Here is a 12,832-nt window from a genome sequence, read left to right on the forward strand (position 1 = left end):
TTCTTTTAATATTTATTTATTTATTTATTTATTTATTTATTTATTTATTTATTCCCTTTTGTTGCCCTTGTGGTTTTATTGTTGTAGTCATTGTTGGATAGGACAGAGGGAAATGGAGAGAGGAAGGGAAAACAGAGAGGGGGAGAGAAAGATATTTGTTTTCCCCTTGTTGTTTATCATTGTTGTTGTTGTTTTTGTTGTTGGATAGGACAGAGAGAAATCTAGAGGGGGGAAGACAGAGAGGGAGAGAAAGATAGACACCTGCAGACTGCTTCACTACCTGTGAAACGATCTCCCTGCAGGTGGGGAGCCAGGGGCTCTAACCGGGATCCTGAGGCCTGTCCTTGCGCTTTGTGTCACATGTGCTTATCCCACTTCACTACCGCAAAACTACCTTATTCCTGTTTCTGTCTTTTCATTATATATCTTTCTTTCTAACTGAAAAAGCTGGGCCACAGCAGTGAAGCCACGGAGAAAATAAAAAAAAAAATAGCTAATAGTGATCCTTAGACAGTGAACAGTGTATATAGACTTGTCAATGGGTTAGCAGTGTAGGATTTCTGGAAATTATCTTTTGATGGTTTCATTTTTTTCTGTGAACATGAAAATAAAATTAATAGCTAAAATATGGAGCAGGGAAAAGAAGAATATTCAAGGGGGAGAAATTTTTTCCAGCATTGCAGGTACAGAAATTACCAACACTCAAACACAAACTTTCAGATTTTTAGAATGGAGGTGTAGTGGTTCAGGAGGTGGCATAGTAAGTAAAGAGTTAAACTTTCATGCTTCAGGTTCTAAGTTTAACCTGTGGCATCATATTAGCCAGACAGATTCTATGGTTCTCTTTCTCTCTCTCTCTCTCTCTCTCCCCTCTCACAAATAAATATTTTTTAAAGAATGAAGTACATCTAATTTTCTTCTGCAGAGTGGTTTGATTTATTTTTTATTTTTATATGTCATGTTTGTAATTTTTAAATACATATAAATGTTAAGGAAGTCTAGAGTTAGTAGAATCGGGAATCAACATATAGGGGGAAGAGTCATGCACTTACTAAGTGAAGCCCTATAAATATAATGTTCATATAAGAGAGGAATTTCAAACTTACTGGCATCATACTTTCTCCAGTGAAGTATCTACAATTAGAAATGATGCAATTTATGGGGACAGAGTAGATAGACTGCAAAGAACAATTTGGGTTTGGAAGAACAGCTGTGTGGAGTGGGAGAGTATGCTGAACTAGTGTATGCCAAGGATTGCTAAGTATCATTGAGTATCAAATTAAGATTGGATCTTCAGTATTTGGCAATTCAACAGTTCATATGGCTGCATGATAAATATATTATCAAGTGGCAGTCATCTCCCTTTCTAAATAGATGTACCAAGAGAAAGAAAGGTGAGTCTATAATATAAATAGAATTCTTCTAGAGTATTAAATGCCTCACTCATTCATTCATTCAACAAAAGATTACTACGTAACTTCTATATAATAGGAGTACAAACTAAAACCTGCGTTCTAATGTAAACAACTCAATAATCAAATTAGCTTGCAAATGTGTAATTGAAAATTACAATAGTAATCCCATAGGGAAAGAAATGAGGAAAGAACTGTAAATATATATAATTATTTTCAGACATGGCATGATGAACTGAGAAGTCTTTTCAGAGAGGAAAAGTAAAGATTGACTAGCTATCTAAAGACTAAGTAAGAATTCTTTGGGAAAAAATAAAAGAATAAGGAACTTATTCTACACAGAGAAGGTATATATAAAAACTCTGGAGTGGAGGAAACTACCAAGGATTAAAACCCAGGAAGAGGAAGGACAGTCAGAAAATAAATATAAAGAGAGTAGGCCTTAAGGACCACGTTAATTATTTTCCTTTTACTCTTAGAGCAAATTATTTTTTTTTTTAATTTTCAATTCTTATTTTAAGTTTCTTAAATTTAGAATTAAATGTACACAAAATATATATACATATGAATAAATTAAATATATAGGTTATACCTCATATCTTTCATTTGTGTATTAGCTATCCTGTTTTTATTTATTAGGGGATTAATGTTTTAGTCAATAGTAAATACAATAGTTTGTACATGCATGCATAACATTTCTCAGTTTTCCCCATAATAATACAACCCCCAGTAGGCCCTCTGCCACCATATTCCAGGGTCATAGGGTAGGTCTATTTCTAGCCTTCTGAGAGTTCTCAAGACTGCTCTCCACAAGGGTAGGACTATTGGCATACTTATGGTGATCTGATCGTTTATAGGTAAACTTTCAGAATTTCTTTCAGGGCAGGCTTGGTGATAGTTATTTCCTTCAACTTTTGCATATCTGAGAAGGTTTTTAGGCCTCCATCTACTTTTAATGACAGTCCAGCAGGATATAGTAGTCTTGGTTGAAAGCCTTTCAATGGAGCACTGATAGATATCTTGACATTCCCTTTTGGCCTTTAGTGTTTGTGTGGAGAAGTCTGCTGCTAATCTTATGGGTTTTCCTCTGTAGGTGACTCTTTGTTTTTCTCTTGCAGCCTTCAAGATCCTTTCTTTATCCTTATTCCATTTCATTCTAAATATCATCATATTGGGTTAATTCTGTTTGGGACCCTATGGACTTCTTGAACCTTTATGTCTTTTATGTTGTCTAGATTGGAGAAGTTTTCAGCTATTTTGTCCTGTAGAATATTTTTTTCCTGTCCCTCTCTTTCTTCCTCTGGTAAGTCAATAATGGTGTATATTATTTCTTTTGAAGTCATCCCACATGTTTCTGCTGGGTTTTTTATTCAGTATCTCTTAATATCTTTCTGAGATCTCTTACTTCTTTCTTAGTTATCTCTAATTGATTCTCAATCTTGCTAATTCTGTTTTCTGCCTCATTTTTTCTATTCTCTCTCACCTCTGTTGTTTTCTGTAGCTCAGCTATTTGTTGCCCTGTTCTGATACTGTATTAACTTGTTCATCTAATTGTGCTCTCAGATTAGCTATTTCAGCTTTCAGCTCTCTAGTTACCTCGAGATAGTGTTTTTCCTCGGAGTCTCATTTGCTGTTTCCTCATTTTTTATGCTATTACCTTCAAAGGCTTTCCTCACCCCTGTGACTAATTCCTCAGTTAGCATTTGGATGTTGACCTCATTTTTCTGTGCTTCTACTTTTGAGGGACTTTCAGCTGGAATTTTTTCCTGGTTCATTGCTCCAATGTTTCTTTTTGGTTTAACCATTGTGTAGTGTGTTATGAGGTCCCTCTCTCTGTACTTTTCAAAATACTGATCACACTTTCCTGGACTGACATTTGTGTCTAAATAAAGAACTTAAAGAGTTCACTACTGGTGGAAATTAACAGTTGTTTCTATGTTATTTCTATTCCTAAGCTGAATCACAGTGGATGTTAAAGCCTCTTTTGTTCTTTTTCTTCCCTATTGGCTATGGGAGCTTGAGGGCTTTTTAAGTATAAGTTGGCTTTTTAGCTTAATCACTCACTCCTGATCAAGAGATAAATCAGGGTTGGGGAGAGATAACACAGTGGCTATACAAAGACACCCGTATGCCCAAAGCCCTGGGCTCAATTCAGCTGCTCTACCAACATCCAGAACCAAGCTGATAGCACTACTTGACTCTGTGAGGTTCTAAAAAAGTCCAGTTTATACTCTGTGGGTTCTGTGGTAAGTATTCACTGTGTGTCCCAATTCATCAATTCATCTCATCATTCATGAGAGCCTAGAAAGGCTCTCATTATACAACTCTACATCTCATCCACTCAGTCAATTCTCTGCCCCCTGATGTCAGCACAGGGCCTCCCAGATGCTGCTCCAGCCTCCAAGAGTTGGTAGAAATGGAGACTCACAGTTGCATTTGGTGAGCCTGAGGGGAGTCCTCTCCTCCCCTTAGCAGTCTTTTTGTTGGTAAAATGGACTGGAGGTGGTACCTCAACCATCAAACTGCTGGACTGTTACCAGCTGCTTGGGAGTAGATATGGGCTGTAGCCCCAGGAATTTCTCCTTAGGGCTCCTGCTGTCCACAAGCCACACATGTTTTCACTCACCAGTCATGTGGTGGGTTCCCAAAGTAGTTCTAGTTATGTCTGGTTGCGGTCCCAGGTGATCTCCTTTGTTATTCCTAGTTGACCTGGAAGAGGAGAGGAGTCAGCTCTCTTAAAGCAAATTAGTTCATTGAACTTCCTCATGACCATCTTTTGGAGGGGAGGAATTTGGAATTTATGCAAGGAATCACAGAAGAGATGATGGAATTAGAATTTATGGGTCAGGAGCTAGGGTCATGACGGCAAAGAGTGAATGGATTAGAGATTTGGGAGCATTAACACTACTAGGGTGAATTGTGTAAAAATGCATGAGATAGAGAGAGTAGATGATCTTTCTAGTAGACTGCATGGTGTAGCTGTTCAGGCTGGAAAAGAAGACCATAGATTCAGTTTCTTTGGTTTTTAAATAAAAAATTTATTAAGTTATTTTGAGAGAGAAACACTTGACCACATGTAGCTCTGTGTACTGAGCTTAGGGCTTCATGTATTCAAAGAAAGCTCTACCTGGATCCCCCCCTTCAGGGGAGTCACTTCACAGGTAGTGAAGCAGGTCTGCAAGTGTCTGTCTTTCTCTCCCCCTCTCTGTCTTCCCCTCCTCTCTCGATTTCTCTCTGTCTTATCCGACAGCAACAACAATAGAGGGTAGAGGGTAGAGGGTAGAGGGTAGAGGGTAGAGGGTAGAGGGTAACCACAACAATGATGGAACAACAAGGGCAACAAAAGGGGAAAAAAATAGTCTCCAGGAGCAGTGAATTCCTGATGCAGGCACTGAGCCCCGGCAATAACCCTGGGGGCAAAAATAAAATAAAATAAAAATAAATTTAAAAAAATAATAAAAAGAAAGAAAGAAAGCTCTACCTGCTCAGCCATCCAAGAATTCAACTTTTGTCTGATGTAACTACTATCTCCACTTTCAGTCTGTAAGTGTTCTTAAAATTCAACTTAATCTCTTATAGGCAACATATTGTTACTGTTATTTTTTTCATTATTCATCTAAAGACTATTATTTTGGAAAATTTTTGTTTTGTTTTGTTTTTGCTGATCTGTAGTCAGATATTTTATTCACTGAACCACTGATGTGTCATTTTTTGTTTGTTTGTTTCTTTTCTTTTCTTTTTAATCAGACTGCTACTTAGTATGGTTATTAGTAGTGCCAGGGATATAACCTGGGACCTCTCAAATGTGAGCCCTGTTTACTTCCACTGTGCTGTGTCCATGAAATTAGTCACTTTTTCTTAATTATTTTAAATATTTTTTATATTTATTTACTTATTGGAGAGACAGAAATTGAAAGGGGATGGGGAGATATAGAGAAGAGAGAAAGGGAGATATCTGCAGCATTGATTTACCTCTCATAAAGCTTACTGCCTGTAAAAGATATTCAGGGTTTTGAACCTGGGTCCTTTTGCATTGTAATGTGTGCGCTCTACCAGGCTGGGAGTATGGATCAACCTGTCAATGCCCATGTTCAGCAGGGAAGCAATTACAGAAGCTGGACCTTCCACCTTCTGCATTCCAAAATGACCTTGGGTTCATACTCCTAGAAGGTTAAAGAATAGGAAAGCTATCAAGGGAGGGGATGGGATATGGAGTTCTGGTGATGGGAATTGTGTGGAGTTGAACCACTCTTATCCAATGGTTTTGTCAGTGTTTCCTTCTTATAAATAAAATAAATAAATAAATAAATAAAAAGAAATATGATACTTTCAGATGAGGAAACATTCTGATTGAGATTTACTCTCTGAAGTCATATAAATAAAAATCACTTCAAAATAGAACCATATAGAGAAGAGTAGACATAATGTTTAAGGTATTTGTGTATTAATAACAAATGCACATGACCCTATTCTTTATCAAGTTCTTTTGAAGTTATATTTGTGGGATTTTTTTCCTTGTTAATAAACATATAAGGGAGATATAGTAAACAAACAGGAAGAAACAGTAATATTAAATACCATCTGCCTATACAAAAGAAAAAAAATGCTGAGTAATATATATATATATATATATATATATATATATATGAATTCAATTTTCCAAAAATAGGGATTTGTTTCTATTTTTGTTTTGAGCTGTTGCAAGAAAAGATAAGTTCTGATTTGAAATTTATCTTGACAAGTACAATTATTGAGATTTGTCTCTTAGTCAAGTCAACCAAATCTGTACCTCAGTAGTCCTAATACTTGCTTTGAAGAAACCATCACCCCATTGGAGGAGGGTGTGGTGTCTTATACCATATATGGGTATAAAATTATATATTTTTGTAAAACACTATAAATAATCAGTAGTAATTTTTGTAAAGAAAATAATTATCACCCTCTAATATCCCAAAATAAGAAATACAAACATATGTTGAAGAAAAGAAAGGCACAAATATTTTTAATAATCATATCTTAAAATTATTTTATTAATTTTTTATTTATTGGATAGAGACAGAGAAATTGAGAGCAAAAGGGTAAATAGAGAGACATCTTCAGCACAGCTCCACTGCTACTGAAGGTTTCTCACTGCAGGTGGGGACCAGGACCAGAACCTAGGTCCTTGCACAATGTAACATGTGCACTCAAGCAACTGCAACACCACTTGGTTATATCCTTTTGCTATCAGAAATTCTAGTATGAAATAAAGCAGAATTGTCTACCAGAAGGCAATGTCTTATGGTAGCATATACAATTTGTCTGGTGGGAAGATAGAGTATTTCTGCAATCCCAGATATCCACATTTCATAATTAACTATAGTAATAGAGATATTTTTTCTAAATTTAGTACATATATTAACCAACCTTCCTATGTAAGAAGCATGTTTTTAACTATTTTCTTTTTTAAATTTGTATTAATAAAATGGAAATATTTAAAAGACCATAGGATAAAGGGGGTAAAACTCCACGCAATTCTCACCACCATAACTCTGTATCCAGTCCCCTCCCTTGATAGCTTTCCTATTCTTTATCCCTCTGGGAGTATGGACCCAGGATCATTATGGGGCGTAGAAGGTGGAACATCTGGCTTCTGTAATTGTCAGATGAACATAAACGTTGGCAGGTTGGTCCATACTCCCAGCCTGTTTCTCTCTTCCCCTAGTGGGGCAAGGTTCTGAGGAGGCGGGGCTCTAGGACATTGGTGAGGTCATCTGCCCAAGGAAGTCAGGTTGGCATCATGGAGCACCTGGAAACTGGTGGCTGAAAAAGAGTTAAGATATAAAGCAGAACTAAATGTTGATTAATCATAAACCTAAAGACAAAGATTCTACAGATGAAGATTTGAGGTCTCCTTTTTGGTCAAAGCTAGTTGGTCTACTTTAGGTATATTCCAAATGGTCCATGACTTTACTAGTTTTTGCCTGAGCCTGACATCTAATATACAAGTGGACCCACGTTATTGTCTGGGAGAATGGTGTCATTGTTGGAAAAAGGACTAAAAAGCTGGATCAGGGCAGAGAGCAGCTACCAAATATGGGAAAATTATATAAATATTGTTAAGTGTAAACCCCATTGATCTGATCTGGGTCTCATAGTTATCATAGGAACCTATGTAACCTCTGCATCCCTGTAGGTCTGAGATGGCATTCTGTGATCATAGCTATTGAATATTCCAGGCTGCACTAATTTTAGGATCCACCTTCCTCGGGTGGTAGGTAGAGTATGTTATCCAACCTCCCTGTGGAGAATGGCACAGTCCCTACCATTGTTGAGCCACACTGAGGGGCAAGGTTCTATAGGGGCCCCCAAAGGGGTCCATTATGTTGTTCCTGATGAAGATGACCAGTGACAGTGCTGAAAGGGATCTTTAGAGGTCTAGGCCCATCATGTCTGTGTGGGAATCCAAGGACTCCCTGATTAGGGCCCCAGGTGATGGGGTTTCCTGTTAGTGACTAAAGACTCATTATTAAAATATACCAGTCTCTTGCCCTTATTCAGCTTTTGTAGCCCTTACTTTGTCTGACAAGGTTAGCTTTGGAGTGATTGGGAGACATGTAATAGGAGGTAGGTGAGGAGGTTATATAGGTCTAAGCAGAAACTATTTCATTAGGTACTTTACGGTATCATTTTAGGTCTTTCTACTTTCTTGCTACATTTATTGACTCACTGAAAACTACTGTTCACCTTTGCTTTAAGGTATATATTTTCCCCTAAATTATGGATACATGTATATATGCCCTATCTTATGGGCCTGGTATATATCTAGGTTTTGAGGCTTTCTTAGGAAGTGGACTACCCAAACTGGAATTAAGGAGAGCTATGAGCTAGGAAAGGTTTCACCAGAGTAATGATGTTTCTGGGAATAGTATGAAGTGAGGCATGCTGAACTGGTTGCATTGATTGATTAGGTTGGGATCAGCAGATGCAGTATCAGTTGGTATGAACTGAGAGAAGCATGCAGGAAAGTGAGCCCCACCCCAGAGATTCCAGAAATGGGAGGAAAGGGAAGGTTCCTGCTGTCTTAGGGTATAAGAAGGCACTAGATAGCTATTGCTATAACCAAATTATATAGCAATTGGGTTAACTTTGAAAATTCCATTGTTAGGATTTGCTGTATCACACAAGAGCTCACCATAATTTATGTCCTTTTATGCTATTTACATATAGCTGTATCTTATAAAGTAATGCCATCAGTTGCTCTGTTCTCCCTAGTCTATACTTTTAAAAGTTTTAATATTTCAAAGAACAAGTCATTATTAGAAATGTATGAACAATTTTGAGGCCACTGTGGAAATTCAATCTGATTACCAACTTGAACTTTTAAGTGCTTAGATTAAAGGAACATATACTAGAGTCACAGTTTATGCATCAAAAAAGTTTGAGACATTTGATACATTTTTCCCCTCTCATATTAATTTAATAGTTATTTGTGAGACTGTAAATTAATAGGAATGCATATTAACACCATTCCTACCACCAAAGGTCTGTGCCCCACCTTTTCCTATTTTCAATCAAAGGAAACATTTTTTTTCCTGCTTTCATAACCATGGCACATATTCCTACTCTTCAAATACTTTCTGTTATCACTTTCAAATAAAACAGAGCCAGTGGGTGGCACACCTGATTGAGTGCACACATTATAGTGTGAAAAGACCTGGGTTCAACCTTCAGGGGGCCATGGTGGAGCTTTACAAGCAGTGAAACAGATTGGCAGGTGTCTCTCTTTCTCACTCTTTATTTCATCCTGCCTTCTCAATTTTTCTCTGTCCTATCAAAATAAATAAAAATAAGCTAAATAATATTCATTATTTGTTGAACATTTCAAAGCAGTTTCACTGAAATTATACTAAATAAGGTGATATAAGATAAGTAGAAAAGTGGGTGTGGATGATGGCACACTTATTTAGGCATACAAGTTATAATATGCAAAGACCTGGGTTCAAGCCTTCCCATCCCCACTTGTAGGGGGAAACCTTCATAAGTGGTGAAGTAGCATTTCAGGTGTCTTTCTTTGTCTCCTTCTTTCAATTTCTTCCTTCCCTCTCAATTTCTCTCTACCTCTACCCCAGTAAATAAATAAATATGGGGCAATGAATCAGAAATAAAGCTGGATCAGGGAAAAGAGTACCTCACAAATATGGGGCAAGTATAAATACCACTAGCTATAAACTCCATCCATCTGACCTAGGACCCATGTCTACCCATACTTAGCACAGGAGCCTGCTTCCCTGTTGATCTGAACTCACATTCCATGGACATAGCTAGGAACATTCTATGCTGAACTCATTTCAGGACCAGTCTTCCTAGAGTTTCTATCATTGTTGTTCTACATCTAAGGCAAGTCCCTGTAGAGACCCACAAAAGGGTCCACTATGCTGTTCTCGATGCAGATGACCAGTGATGGTGGAGAGAGAAAGGGATCTGTTAGAGGTCTAGGCCCAACATATCTGTATAGGAATCCCACGATTCCCTGACTAAGGCCCCAGATGATGGGGTGGCCTGGAAGTGACCAAAAAGTCCATCATTATAATATGCTGGTCTCTTGCCCTTATCCAGTTTTTGTGGTCTTAACTTTATCAGACAGGGCTAGGCTTAGAGTGATTGAGGGAAGTGAAATAGGAAGTGTGGGCTACAGTTCAGATGGGAGAAAGCTCGAAAAAGCTTTTAAGCCATATGCTCTCCTGTTTTGTTGTAATGGGCTTACCTCTTCAACTGAAAACTGATAATGGAAATACATTTACCAGCAAACAATTTAAAGATTTTTGTTCCCTCTGGAACATTACTCATACCACAAGCATTCCCTATAATCCACAGGGACAAGGCATTGTTGAGAGGGCCTATCAAACCCTTAAGGCTCAATTAAATAACGATAAAGGAGGAATGTACCCCTTCAATATCCAGCTAGCAAAAGTCTTAACTACATTAAATCTCTTTAATATTTACAAAAACTCGGACCTAACTCCTATTATTCTTCATTGGCAAACACCTTCCACCCTCCTAGCTATTAAAGTCAAATGGAAAGACCCACTCGATAAAATTTGGAAAGGGCCTGACCCCCTATTGACCATGGGGAGGGGTTTTGCATGCATTTTTCCACAGAATTACTCCAAACCTGTGTGGGTTCCTGCCCGCCATGTCCAGCAATACCCACAAGGAAGTAGGTGATGAGGGTATATAGGTCTAAGTAGAAAATATCTGATTAAGTAGTTTATGTTGTCTTTTTTTAGGTCTTTCTACTTGCTTGCTGTGATTATTGAGTCATTGTAGACTATTGCACACTTTCAGGTTAACTCTGTAGTCATAGACAAAGTTGGGGGCCAAAGGACTGCTTTCTAAGCCCTTCAGTAGATGATCTTAAAGCAGATAATTTCCTACTACCACCAGGCATTCTTACTCTTGTTTTTATCTAAGTCTACTCTTTTCTAGTTCCCTATAGAAAAGAAAGCTCAACCTTTCTGTCTTCCTCAGAGAGTAAAGTTTTCATTTCTATGTGTATGCTCATATTATTTACACCCATATATACCAATGATCATATTCTTTCTGAATATCAAACATTTCTCTTATTTATTGGTAGATCCTTCAAGAGAGCTATTTTCTTCTGTTAGATATTTGGTTGTCAGATTCACACTAACAAAGACCTTGGAACTTTTCCTTGACTCTATGGCAGAAATATATGCTGAAAAGTATTTCAATTTTGATTAATATATTGACAGTTGAAATCCACTTATGCTACACTGACCATAATGAAAATAATATAGTGATTAGTGATGTTTAAAACTTTGACATAGAGGGAGTCAGGCTGTAGCATAGCGGGTTAAGTGCAGGTGACGCAAAGTGCAGGGACCAGCATAAGGATCCTGGTTAGAGCCCCCAACTTCCCACCTGCAGGGGAGTTGCTTCACAGGCAGTGAAGCAGTCCAACAGGTGTCTCTCTTTCTCTCTCTGTCTTCCCCTCCTCTCTCCATTTCTCTCTGTCCTATCCAACAACAATGACATTAATAACAACAACAATAACTACAACAATAAAAAAAACTTTGACAGAAAAACTGCTGGAATCAGATATATGAGAAATATTGTTACAAGAAATTTTCTCTCCATATTAAGTAACTTAAATAAAACACTGGAAAAAATTCATCATAAGACATGAAATAAAATGTACTGAGTTAATATTAATTTAACCAAGGATCCAGTTAATAATATCTATTTACTTTAAGAGTCACATTTGTAATGCAATTAAAATCAAAATATGCACATGTTTACACACACACATAAGAAAAAAACTGCCAGTAGTTGACTTTCAAATGACTTTGGTAGTCTTTGGAATTATTTTCATTTGCTTGTTTCTTCACTAAAATTTTATATATAAGATAATGGAGGGAGTCGGGCGGTAGTGCAGTGGTTAAGTACACGTAGTGCAAAGTGCAAGGACTGGAGTAAGGATCCCAGTTCAAGCCCCCGGCTCCCCACCTGCATGGAAGTCGCTTCACAGTCAGTGAAGCAGGTCTGCAGGTGTCTTACCTTTCTCTCCCCCTTTCTGTCTTTCCCTCCTCTCTATTTCTCTCTGTCCTATCCAACATTATCAACAACAATAAAAACAACATGGGCAACAAAAGGGAAAATAAATAAATATAATAAAAAATTAAAAAAAAAAAAAAGGATAATGGATGTGGCCCATGAGGTGGCGCAGTGATATAGCTTTGGACTCTCAAGCTTGAGGTCCTGAGTTCAATCCCTGGCAGTACATGTGACAGAGTGATGTCTGATTCTTTCTCTCTCCTCCTATCTTTCTTATTAATAAATAAATAAAACCTTAAAAAAACAGATAATGGAATTCTAGAATATCAAGTATGCTATGAAGAGTAGTAATGAGGATCTGGAAAAGGTCCATATTCTGCTCAAAAGGTCTACAGAACATCTAAATTGATTCTATAGTTCAATTATTTTGAAGTGCAAAAAGTTTCTAAGTAACCAGTGGTTGCGTTTAAGTATTCACGTTATTATTTATTATGAGCTAGAACCTGAGTTGAAGTTCCCAGACCCCTGCTGTAGGGGTTAAGCTTCACACATGGTAAAACAGTGCTGCAGGTGTTTCTCTTTCTCTCTCTCCTTCTCTACCTCATTCTGCCCTCCCAATTTCTTTTTTTTTTAATATTTATTTATTTATTCCCTTTGGTCGCCCTTGTTGTTTTATTATTGTAGTTATTATTGTCATCGTTGTTGAGTAGGACAGAGAGAAATGGAGAGTGGAGGGGAAGACAGAGAGGAAGAGAGAAAGATAGACACCTGCAGACCTGCTTCACTACTTGTGAAGCGACTCCCTTGCAGGGAGCTCTAACCAGGATCCTTACTCTGGTCCTTGCACTTGGTGCCACCTGCCC

At 37.6% G+C, this 12,832-nt stretch overlaps 1 pseudogene; it reads right to left on the bottom strand.

Annotated features, from left to right (window-relative positions):
* LOC103118832 (YTH domain-containing family protein 2-like) overlaps positions 1–3,187 on the bottom strand; it is a 36,756-nt pseudogene extending 33,569 nt beyond the window's left edge.
* Positions 3,188–12,832: the final 9,645 nt, after the last annotated feature.

The sequence above is a fragment of the Erinaceus europaeus genome, chromosome 4 (assembly GCF_950295315.1).
Source record: "Erinaceus europaeus chromosome 4, mEriEur2.1, whole genome shotgun sequence".
Lineage (NCBI taxonomy): Eukaryota > Metazoa > Chordata > Mammalia > Eulipotyphla > Erinaceidae > Erinaceus > Erinaceus europaeus.